Below are 13,196 nucleotides of genomic sequence, written 5' to 3'. Positions count from 1 at the left end.
TTAGTAATCTTATTAATATTAATTGAAAATTTAATATGAAACAAAGCTTTCTTGAAAAAGCATTAAATCCCCAAGTTCTCAAACACCCAGGAGAACAAGCCATTTGCAGGAGGCTGAGGGGGCCACCAGTGCTATACCTCTGCTACGCAGAAGGCACAATGTGCCCAACTCATCACTAAATTTGAAACAAGCTTTCAGATTTTAATAGATTAATTTTTGCTTTTTCTGACTTTGTAAATTAAATTAATGATTTTAAAATACCAAAACACAAACATTAAGAAGGGACACCAATGCCTAGCACTTAAGTCACCATCACTAGCCCTGATCCAGGAATGTGTTGTCAACAAGGGCAGTTCAGTTATTTAACGGCTGGTTAAATTCCACTTCAAATAATGATAAAACCTCCTTTAGAGCTGTCTTCCTACAGATGCAGGTCACTAGGGCCCCATCATTCTCAGTTGCCATGAGAATGCCTTTAAAAGACAAGTCCAAGTAGTGGATGGACTTGTGGATGACAGACACTTGTTTTAAGAACACTCCAGCCACCAACAGAAAAAGGCTTTGCTGCTCGCTTCCATCTCGTGCTGCTCTCCTTCCTTTGCTGGCACAGCTTTCTGCACAGCTGTGGTGGAGACCAGGTCTCCTCCAGAACCGCAGGCTCCTCTGCCAGCAGAGCCACGCACCACAAATATGACCCCAGTAAAAGAGCAGTTAACTTTAACAGCACAAGCACCACCAAGTCAGTCAAAGCACTCCTTGAACTCAACTCAATGCGTTCAATCACAACTGCTTCACAGTGTCTCGAATGAGAAGCAGGAGTTATTGGTGATCTGACAAGGTTTCCAGATAAGCTCCAGATCACTCACCTTAGGACACTGCTCCACCCTTACAGCCATGGTCCCTGTGCCCAAAGCAGGCTGCAAAGACTCCACAAACCAAGCTGTAGTTAATGCAGCATACTGACTTCTGTCTGACAAAAGGATTCATTTCTGCCAACCTCTGCTACTCGAGGAACACCATTCTCCTCAAAACAGTGTTTATTTTATGGTGTTGAATAATCAGTTCACTGACCTTCACAAAAACTAGGATTATTTTTACACAAAATGGTAACACTGGTTTCAGGAACACAGACGAAAGGCTCTGTAAAAGTGCATAATAAGCATTTTATATTTTAAGCTGGACTCTGTTTATTGTAATTTCTTCCATACTGTGAAATATTTTATATTAGGTTTTTGCTTTTCAAGATATATTGGATGGCTGAGGTTCCATCCAATACAAATACAAATCAGTTGAAACAGGTGTTAACTGTTATGGTACCCATGAAACAACACTGCTTGTCTACTTCATCACCAAAGCATGAAAAAGGCCAATTGTAATTTCTTCGAAGTTCACATGGAAAAATGAGTTTGAACTTTTATTTCAAGTGTTATTTTAATTATGAAAAAAAATTGTTACAATACAGGCCATATTTTAGAGGAGCTGAACCCAAGATACACAAAGTCTTGTTTAAATGAATTACTGTTAACTTTGTATTGATGTCTCACATAAACACATTGTGTCTCATTTTCTGAACTCTTGAAAGTGTTATCGAAAACCCAATGTAATGTTTTTGAGTTCACCTTTACCTTGATCAGTATCCAAACTTCTTCCTCTATCTGCACTGAAAGATTACATTTATTAGGGACATGGAAGCATGTTCTGCTCTTCAGACAAAGCTGGTCTCACTTCCAGTTTTCAGCTTAGAAAATAAGAAGGTAGAGGCACAAAAGGGCCTGGCAAGAAAAGCAACAAGGCCTAATCAAACAAGAAATCTGCATAACAAACCATCTCAAATAATATTTTTCAATTGGCTTTTCATCAACATTACGTATTCTTCTCACTTTATTACTCCTAATAAATTTCCTGAAGGAACCTGTAACACACATCATCAATCTCAGTATTTTAGGGTCTCAAGTGGCTTCATGAATATGACCAAGTTTTAATTCACTGGCTCTGGAAAATCAGGCATTTAAATGTTACATTTATATATAAAGTAACCTTTAGGTTTTCAGGATGGGTCAGAGTAAAGCCACAAAGTCTCCTGGAGGTATTAGAAGGGGGGTAAAGGTGTGCACAAAGGGAGAGAATCCAAAATACACAAGAATTTACTGGCACATTCAACTCAACAACCAAGAAAACTCACACAAATACACCTGTCTATAAGCCATGCTTGGCAAGCCAGGACCTACCTGATATCTGGACTATTACAAGTATTATCCAGTGTCTACACAGTCTGTGACAAAAGGACTCTTGGTGAGAATAAGAGCATCACCCTTTATTTAGTAGGGAAAAAAATTAAAAATAATACAGACAGAAAGATACCCATAACACAAACTTCGAAGGTTCATATGGAAGCATTCTTCCTCTGGTAGAGGAGTCGAAGATTTGGAAGAACTTCGGCGTGCTCAGTAAATGACAATAAATTGACTTTACTGTAAGATACAGCATCATGAAGACTATAAAGGCATAGTCAATTTTCAATAACCTTTTTCCCCTTGCATACCGTATTAAGATAGTTGGCAAACAACTAAAACCATCCCACAAACAAAATTAATAAAGTTTAATCCATGATCATGAATAAAGAGAACAATGCAGAGAAAATGGGAAAGCTTCAAATAAACTGTGCTTACTTCCACTACCTCTTGCATTCTTTCTTTGCAATGTATGCAAAGAAAAAAAAAATCTCTATAATACTCTACAGACCAGAAAATACATTGATTGACAAACATTCATAGAGATTTGCTTCTAGTTCCAGTAAGAGCTCCATGGATTTGGTGACTAACAGCATCAGGAGAAAAAAAAAAGGAAAAAGAATGGAGTTATGCTGAAGGCTACTTGCCTTGTCTGTTTTCCCCCCTTACAGCAATATTTTCAGCATTGCATAACCATAAAAGTCTATCTCGAACCAATAATTAATATATAACAACTGTAAATTTTAGATATCTAACCACAGATTTTTCTAATTTTGCAGAACAAATGTATCTCCCGGGGAAAAAGTGTCTGCCAAGTCTCTGCCTAGAGAAAACCTGTTTATTTATTTATTTTTACAGCCAAGTCACAGCTTGAAAGCAGGCTGTTAAGTTGGGGCTGCTCTAGGAGCCCCTTTTGCCTGGATAGAATCTCTCCTTTGAAAAGCACGCACAGGTCTAGCTCATCCACATAACCACAGGACGCCACCTCGTGTGCCGTGAAGCACGGCCGAGCGCATGGCCTGAGATTTAGGGTTGTAATGACACCACAGAGCCAAGCCAGGAAAACCGACTGGCTGTCAGCACTGACCTACCTGATTAAAACTGCTCTATTAGCTGCCTCAGAGTGACACTTGCTCACTGCTGAAGCCCCCAACATCCTCTCATCTCTGTTTTGCTTCTCTTTCCTTGCCTACGGAAATCCTATTAACAAAGCTTGCCCCTTTGGGGCTTGGCTAGGATTGCTGTGGTGGAACTGCCATCCCAGGAAGAAGCCAACAAGCACAAATGATTCCTGGAAGTCTACACCAACACTGCGCAAGCCAATTCTTCACCCTGCGCCTCAGCATTCTAGGTGAAAAATCCCTGGAAGTCACCATCGTCATCCTTGAAATGCATTCAAGGACTTTTTCTGTTTCTGTAGTAGAGCAGCTGATGTTTCTAGATGAAGTTTTCAACAACTTCTGTTTTCATCCAACTTCTACCAGCTTCTTTAGTTTGAGCTAGCATTTCTAGAGCCTGTTCTCACCTCTCTATTTCTCACTGACAAAAATCAAGGTTGAAACCAAAGCCTCTTCTCCCTTAGTTGCTCAACCATAACCTGATAAACCAGAGAGTAAAAAGTCTCTTCGGAAGCCACTATACCCTATACTTCAAAAAACCATTCTGAATTCTTCATTTCAATGACTAACAGACATTAAATCACTGGCCCTGTTTGAGAGCAGCAGAGGGCTTGTTGGAAATTTCTCAGCTAATAAAAATTCACCTGAAGTCTAAAAGAAAAAAGCCAAACACACATATACACATGATTTTCCTTAAAGCAAAGGAGTCCCAAGCTAAGGTAAAGATTCATTTTAAGTTTGAAAGCACTTCAGTTGTATTGTGAAGAGTTAGTATTATAGGAGCATATCCACACAGAAGGGGTAGCCACCTGCCAGGCTGTAGGAAGGGAGATGAGAATCCAAAGGAAGAAAGAATTTGAGATGGGGCATTCCAACTGGAGGGCTGCTGGCAGAAGAGAATATATTGGATGCAGTACTCCAAAGGGATTCATTTTAACATTCCATAAACCATTTCTACTACCTAAGAATAAAGCATCTGTGATCGCAGTCTTGCTACACTCCTCAGCCATCCTGCCCTCTGGAAAGATGTGAAATAGTCACATCCCAGGAAGTGTCACCTCTCTACTGAGACATGGAGAGGAAGGATGAGGTGGTTCAGATTTTGTTGTTTTATTCAAGGAGTTTGCTGATTGTTACCCTTCTTTCAGACGGGTCTTTCTGCATTTCAGTTTTTCTGGAAATTTGGGAACCTGCAGTCAAAACGATAGGCTGGCCAGAAATCACATTCACGTTTCATTAATTTGTTCCAAATCCTTTGTCGGCTCAAAACTGACAGCAGCAGTCAGCGGCCAGCCACAAAGTCAGCAAGAGCACTCTCTCACATGAAACAATCCAGATAGCATCAGTTGCCTCGACCCAGCATCCAAAGAGAGGCACTTTGGAGGAGTTGGCTGGAGAAGGGCTGGCTCTGGTAGCTGCAGGGAAAACCTCACCAATACTCCACAGAACCCACTGGTGTTATAAAATACTTCTCATGACAGCAATGAAAAGCTATTTGTGCCAGTATTTATTTGCAGCCCTATCTACTTACTCCCTGACACAGGGGAAGAGAACAAAGCAACGTGGTGGGGTTAAGTCCTTCCAGCCACGCTTTCATCTTGCCTACCTTATTGCTATCCGCGTTTGAGCTGACATGCCCTTAACTCATACTGAATTTAGGGACTGTTCTTCCCTAGGAAGATATTTAGGGAGAGAAGAGGTTAGAAGACAAGGACCCATCTTTCAGACTCTACCATCTTCTCCCTGCTCTGAAGCCTTATCACCATCAAGAAGGGACAGGACAGCTGATCAAGCTGCCCCTGTGCTGCCACACATCTGGAAGTGAGTCAAAACATTCATGTAAGAGATGTCACGCTTGGCATTTTTCTAAAAAGCCCTGCAGCAGGGTTGCCTTCTTGAGTCACTGGATTCTGTGAAGGCTCAAAAAAAAGCCTTTGAGCGCCTCAGGAGGCAGAACCTCTCTTTGCTGCCAGTGCCCGACAGATCCAACTCTGCCCCCAAGCCAGAGTATTCATTTAACAGAACTTGCTGTTTACAGGGGGAAAGAAAGGCAAATATCAGAAGTGCCCCAGGGGCTGACAGGAGGATAACTGCCAAAGAGCAAAGCTCTGCTCTCCGCAGATTGATGGCTGGGGATATTTTTTATTTGTTTAGCATTCAACTTTCTCTCAGCGCCCAACCGCTTTCCGTGTCAGGTATGCGTACAGATACCATGTGATTCATTACATGGGCAGGAAGAATGCAGCAAGGCTGTAAAAAAATTAGAAACAAAACCCCTACAGACTGGGATGAAAATGCACACAATATTTTTCTGATGGCCCTGCTTGTTATGAGTCATTCACAGATGTGGCGTTACAGGAGAAAAGCCAAGATTAAGTCAAAGACAAAGCTTTACACAGGAAACCAGTTTAAGTCTGTGGCAATGCAGGTTACATACTGAGCTACAAGGGAAAAAAGCCTTTCCAAACAGTAATGAGACACTGCGTGGCTCTGGAACCATCGTGCAGAACAAGATGCTGCAAATACACATGGACAGGGACAAAAAAACCCCCACTATTTGCAATTGAGATGTCTCTTGCTTTTGTAAAAATCAACCAACCCCATGCTCTCCAGCTTCCTGGATGCAATTGGAATATTTGGAGAACAAAACACAAACAGTTCCCGTCTTCTGTCCAAAAAACACTTTTTCATTTTTGTCTCTATCAGAATAAAAAACTAAGAGCCTCGGAGCATTTAAACAGCACATGCTATGAGTCCTTTTCTAGGTTCTGAGCTCCTGTTCCTGCACATCTACGCAGCTGGAAACACCACACACAGAAAAGACCACACGCACAAATCCACCTATCAGGCTGCTTGGCACCATTTTTCCCCTTACCCTGAGCAATCCAAATGTCTACTTTTTTCTGATTTGCGTCAAGATGGATCACCTCGGATGTCAGCTCTTTCCTAGATTCTTTCATTCTTTACAAGCGATTCAGTACCCAGGTCAAGCCTATCGTACTACAAGTAACTGGCATTATGAAAATAAGTTCTATTAATTATCAAATATATACTACAAGCCTATAAAATTCCATTTCATACAGAAGCGTAAAATGCTTTCATTGATATTTCAAGTATTAATCAAATCCAGTTCAGTCTCACTTTTAGTACATTCCAGTTCCAGGGTTGGTGTGTGACTGTGCCGGAATTCTACATGAGGGTTAAGTTTCCAGCAACTGGTTTCCAGCTCAGAGGAAGGTTGTAAGTCATTCTTCTGGAGTGAATTTATTCATTACACTACTGACACTAGTAACTGAAGCAGTGACCACTTGGTATCAACAGTTGCTTTGAGTAGCTGGTACATCAAATTCTCTTAGTACCTCTTACTCTGAGTGAGAAAACAGAAGTCTAACTTTACACACAGAAAGATGTCAACCCACCTAGATACTTGATGGAAAGCATTACTGGGCTATAAACCAGGATAAAGCAGCAAAAGACAAAGAGTTTAAATAAAAGCCAAGAAGGACAGTGTAAGATATTAACAGATTTAAGAAAGTACATGCATAAGCACTGGGGCAAGGCATTGAAGTATTTACTTAAAAAGACAGAAGGTAAAAATCACATTTTCACATGTAACCCAACTTGGAGCAATCCACTGTGTGTCTCAATTCATACTGTTCACACTTTCAAAGACAGAAAAAAATAAGTCCCAGTTCGGCTTATTCTTAGATGTCACCATAATCCAGGTAATATTCGAATACAAGCAGCTCATCTGTTCCACTAAACAAACAATTAGTTCTGTGCATTGCAAAATACAGAGCAAATAACATCAACGCGCAAGTTGCAACATAGTTGCGTGAAGAGAGTGGGATGGATCTCCCCAAAGGGTGGAGGTTGAGGAAAGGAGAAACTCACCCATACAGCGAGTGCAGAGCTATGTATCTCCACAACAGAGCAGGCGCTGATTTGCTGTCCATTTTCCCATACATTAGCTGGGCAAGGAATCCAAACGATGCCTCAGCACAAAACCACAGCAACAGGAGGGATCTCACCAAACTAAAGTTTACTCACAACACCACCAGGATCTTCCTGCTTTAAAGGAACTAAGGAAATGAAGTAATTGTTTAGGTAAGAAGATCAAAGCACAACAGAAGTCTAGACCCTTCTGCTAAAAGGTGAAAACATTTTCACAGCTGGTTTTACATCCACATTTTCAACATCTACAGTATGAGCAGTTCCCATAGCATTCCGATTTCAGAGAGTTAGACAAAAATGAATTAAAAACTATTGCCTCAGCTTTGTCCCCAAAGTTAAATTACTCTGTTTGGGAAATCCCAACTGCTTCTTCAGTGAGGCAATGCTTCAGATACAATCAGTACTGCACTGAGACCAGAGATGCACACAGCCAGAAAAAAAATTGTTCTAAATTGGCTTCTTCTGGACTAAAAGATGCAGCTCCACAAGAAGCAGAGTACCTTTTTATGACCAACATGCTTTTCAAAGTCAATCATCTTCTATAAAACACTTGCAGAATGCTAGTAAATCCTTGTGAACTTCCAGTGAACAAGAATTATGTTCTCCCACCAACTATTTCTAATTAATTTTTCATGAATAACTACCAAAATATGTTGTTACATATTAGTTTCTCTACAGTGAATGAAGAGCTGAAGGACCAAAGGATTTTTCCCTCTTTCACTAGGAAAAAAAACCCACCAGTTGCATACTCCAGTTTGCTAAATGCCATTTTAGAAAACTGAAGTATTCTTGCCAAACTAACTGGAAGGGTGGCACATAAAAGCAGAATTTCAAGTTACATAAGCAACCAGCAAAGGAACTGCCATTTAGCTGAGAACTGCCCAGTTTAATGCTTTGCAGTCCTAGGTGCTATAAAGCCACAAGCTTCTCCTGACTGCCTTGGAACCAAGTACCTCCCAAGAATGCATGACAGCTCAAGTATTATGACATTAAGCTCACACTTAGCATCAAAGGAAAGAGACCATAAGTAAGTCACCTGAAGCTTAAAAAAAACAAACCAAAAACTCTGGTTTTACACAATGTACAATGATATATCTTCAAATAGCTCAATGCCACTGAGAGCTGTCCCTCAGAAAGGCTCCAAAGCTCTTTCTCCAGCAAAATATAGCCATGGTGGATGCACACATCACTAAGACTACATACGGATGGTGGAAAACTGGTGAGAAGGTTTAATTGCCCTATCCACCTCAAAGCACTGATCTAGGCTATTAGCCATCTTCACATGGGGACTCCTCCCAAAGTTAGGCTGATCTCAAGACAACAAAAATTAGTCAAGGATACAAATTTTGACATATTTGAACAAATAAAAATACATGAACATGTTGTAGGAATAAAGATTACCACCAACTTTATAGCTCAGACAAACCCCACACGTATTTTTGGACCATCCTTTCATATACACAAACATGCTCAAGTCCATTTTTCTTGGTTTCCAAATTATATATTCTGGCTACAGAGGAAATGTATAGAAACACAAAGCTCTCCTCACCCCAACCCTCTTAACAAATGGGTCTTTAGAAAGCCAGATCTATTAACCACAAGGTTCCTTGTGATTTCCACTGACTAGAGAATACAGTGCTGCCACAGGGTCACTGAAACGCTCCCAGGAGACTGCAAAGTCCTGGCAACACCTTTGAACTTCCACTTCCGACATGTGAAAAAAATCTTCATTTATACTTTGCAGCATTCAGGCAGCGACCCTGCAGAGGACCCAGACCTCTACGAGGTTTGAGCAGTTAGAGAGAATATTGCAAAACTGCTGGAGGTATCTAATTCCATATAAACCTCGACTGTGCATACACATAGCAGGATTTGACAGGCAGCCTTCGGGGAGCGGTGAACCTTCTACTGAAACTTCATTAAACTGTGTTTAAGAAACAGTCAGGAAGCAGAGAGTTGAAGTTTTGTTGCCTACACAAACAGGTTCCAAAGAAGTTACTCAAACCACGAGTCCTCATATTTTACACGTGAGGAAGTCACTGCCTACAGTGTATGATCTCAAAGACCAGGGTCCAGGCCCCTGCCAGCTAATTTGTATTTTTATGGACACAAAGCTATTTCTAAAGCTGCTGTTTACAAGACTTATATAAGCCAGGGAAATGCTACAGAACTCCGTTTACACAACTTTGCGATACAGCGCAGGAAATGCTTAAGCTAAATTAACAACCACAAGTAAACAAGAAAGCATTGTTTGGTGGTTAGACAACTGCAATTCTGAGCTACACAACTCATTTTACCCAGCAACCGTCAGGATTTCTGAAAATAAAGTTCCCTTTTTCCACTTTTGAGACTCAAGAAAGTCCTGCTTGGAAGAGTTTTAAGTTCATGCAAAATAAACTGAACAGAAACTTGTAAACTTAAAGGATATAAAATGTCAAGTGTGGGGAAGTGAAAAATTAAAACAAAGAATGTGCGATTTCTGCCAAAATCTAGAAAAACAAACGATAAAGAGTAGGGAACTAATATTTGGCCTACTTCTGGCTCCAGTTCCTGCGTGGGAGCTTTAGCTCAAGAAACACTGTATTTTTGCAAACAAAAACAGTATTAAGTGGCAAGATGTTAGCACAGCTGATTTAACGTGATCCTGTTTGCAGGGATGATTTTTTTCCCATTTCTGCTCAGCACTATTCACCTCCGATCCTTCCAGTAAAAGTTCAGGCGAAAGCTTTTTCTTCTGTGATGCATCAAGTATCAACTCCCATTTCAGTGTTTATAGAGTCGTAAAGTAACTTATCCAGAGGAGAAATGAAGTTAATCAAAGGCTGATCTGCAGCTGAGAGTTTTAATATATCATACTGCACATCTATAAGCGACCTCGAACATGGCTTAGGGTTTCAAATTGTCACTCCTGCTGTCTGCTGAGCAGCACAGGGCATCTCTTGATTAAAGACGAACTGCTGGTAAGCATCATAGCGAGTGTTTGGCACATCCCATGATGACATTTCCCAGCATAAACAGCACCCTTAAAGTCTATATTTACAGTTTCTTCTGTATTCGTTTTCAGTAGTAGAGCAGAATATCCTGTTTTTTATAAAAATTGTACATGTGTTTCACGCCTGCTTACAGCTTTTGCCAAAAGAGCTGGACATCTCACTAATTTGGAAGGAATGTCAGTGAACCAAGGAGAACTATCAAGTCTACTCGAAAACCTTGTTCTATGCCCTGTTACCCACCAATTTCTGTCCTTTGGAGTAGCCATAATTAAATGAAATTAACACGCAGATCCAGATGTAACTGCTGAAGCTGAGCTGCCACAGTGCAAAAGCCTCCATTTTTTAAGAGGTATTTTATAATGAAGGAGTGTAATGTCACTCTGAGGACTTGACAGTCAGTAAAACTAAAACCATCAGTTGTTCGACAAAAACCATTAACAAAGCGTTACCCATAACCAAGCAAAGACCAGCTTGCTATGGCAGCAGATCACGTTAGACTTAAATGCATGCTTGTCTGTAGTTAACAGGTACCTCAAGTTATTTTAACATAGGCCAAGAAGTAACTAGCCTAAAACATCAAGTTAAACCTCAAGTAAAAAACCTCAACTTCAATCTCCTAGCAAAAGGAAGTGTATTATCCAAAAGTCCTAAGAGCAGCACAGCACACAGCCATAACTGGGGAACACTGAAGAGGTTGTTCTGGGGAGTAACTCTAGCTCGGGCTGATAAAGATAGATGAGAAAAGGGGCTCCTTTTCTTCATGGAGCCACAGGAGTTTGCTCCGGAGAAGTACCTGTCTGCATTTGATTTATACAGTGTAAGACACGAGCGAGCACATACATAGAAATTATTTCCAATTCAAATTACACAAATAACTCAGTTTTAATATCTGTAGGCCATACGTGGTAAAACTAGAGCACTGTACGAATGCAAAATTCCTAATTCAACAGGAGTTGTGTGTCAAACAGGCGAGGGTCTTTGAACCGCAAACTTTCCCAAAGAAATACAGGCCACTGGAGAGCAGGGTAACGCAGCTCCAAGTCAGCATTCCCAGACCAAAGCACGTACTGGGATCAGGCTTCTGCAAAGGAAGCAAGTTACCCATCCATAAAAAAAATTACTATATGCTTGTTCGCAATCTTCAACCAAAAAGGAACAATGAGTAGCAGGAATACAAAATCCCTATGAAACACGTAATTCACAAAAAAGTGGGCACACCAACTCAGTCGCACTTCTGTTCTGATGACTAGTTTAAGCCACATGCTTTCTCACCAAACTGTGACACATGCTACCAGGTATCACAGTCACAGGGAAAAAATCTGCGATTTCTGAAGTCCTCCATTATCTCCTCTGGACTTTATCAAGCCCTCACAAAACAAGTCTTTCACGTGCTGAGTAAGATTTACACTTCTGGAAGTTCAAACTAACTTTACCCTCAGTCATACAGGAGAAAAAAAAACAACGAAGAGCAGGGGTGTGCCACCAGAAAAAAGGCAATTTCAGGACACATATCTGACCTAAAATTGCCAACCCCACAACTGCTAATTTTTTTCCTAAGACAGGAAGAAGAGGGTAGATCGTGGAGCTCTGGCATCAGAAAAAGCCTACTACTAAGGAACAGAAAAATTAAACAAGGAACTAGCATCTTTGCTCTTCACCATCTGAAGCAAGGACACAGAAATCTCTGCAGCACAAATAAATTATCCACAAAAGATTCCTAACATTCCTCTTCCATTACAATAATAGAGACTTCAAGATGTTCCACAACATGAACCGTCGCTTCATGCAGCGCGAACCAGCTAACCGATAAAGTACATTCTCGGGGCAGTTAAAATGGATTAGCGCGAAGCAGAAAGGGAAGATTGGGGACTTGCTGCTCTAGTTCCCCAGCTGAACGTCTGAAACACTCATGTTGCATGAGTCTTTAAGCAAAGCAAACAGTATCTCAAGGCTGCAGAAGACAGCAGGTGAAAAGGAAGAAGGTTAATAATGCTGTAAGTTACACTGGAAGAGCTTTCCATGCTGGGAACTTCCAGACAGGAGGTATTTGCAGAGCAGCAAGGCAGATGCTGAGCTCTGCTGTCACACTGCAGATAAAACAGATGGTAAAGAAACTGAACATCTGAAGTTCAGAAAAATCCTCCCTGAAGTGGAGAAGTCCACTTCAAATAAGAAGCATACAACTACATTATGCCTGCTCCAGAAAAAATGGCAAGCACAGCCCTGCCCACTCATGACAAGCATCAAGCAAAGCCTCCTACTATTGACTTTAACTGGGTCTTCCTAGAGTTGCAATTAATCCATAGGAATTTTCCCAGTTTTTCAGTTAGAGACTCCAAGTGATGTTGAAAAACACTCAAGTGCCTACTCAGAGATGCAGAGCCCCAATTCAGAATACCACCTCCCAATTCTGAAATTCTGCTATTCTAACACCAAAATTAGAAGCAATACACACTATTTATTTGGCCAAGATCTGTTTTTACCAGTGCTACTTCAACTACATCTGCTGCCCCTTTAAATCAGCATTTGGCTATTGTTTGCTTTTCTTGGCACATTACTAAAAACAAAGAGGCAGTGCATATAATTAATTAGGGCTAATTACATTGTAATGAGTAGACTGTTCTACAGGTAAGTTTATATATTATTCTTTTTCCATAGACAAAGCTCCTGAAGCTGTCTTGACATAGAGGACATACTATTGCAATGGCCAGAAAAGTCACAAAAACTCCCAAGATTCTGAAAATCTGCAAATCTTAATCATGTGTAATTAAAAAAAAAAATCAATCTAGAATTAAGAGAGGTGAAAGTGTAACTGGTCTCCTCCATGTCTAAAGTTCACAAGCCATTATTATTAAGTGCGCCAAAAAAAGCAATGTTTCCTGTTTGCATTATTTGTTTTA

This window comes from Buceros rhinoceros, unplaced genomic scaffold (assembly GCF_000710305.1).
Source record: "Buceros rhinoceros silvestris isolate BGI_N320 unplaced genomic scaffold, ASM71030v1 scaffold7577, whole genome shotgun sequence".
Taxonomy (NCBI): domain Eukaryota; kingdom Metazoa; phylum Chordata; class Aves; order Bucerotiformes; family Bucerotidae; genus Buceros; species Buceros rhinoceros.
The sequence above is the reverse complement of the archived record's forward strand: the minus strand, read 5'-3'. Positions refer to the sequence as shown.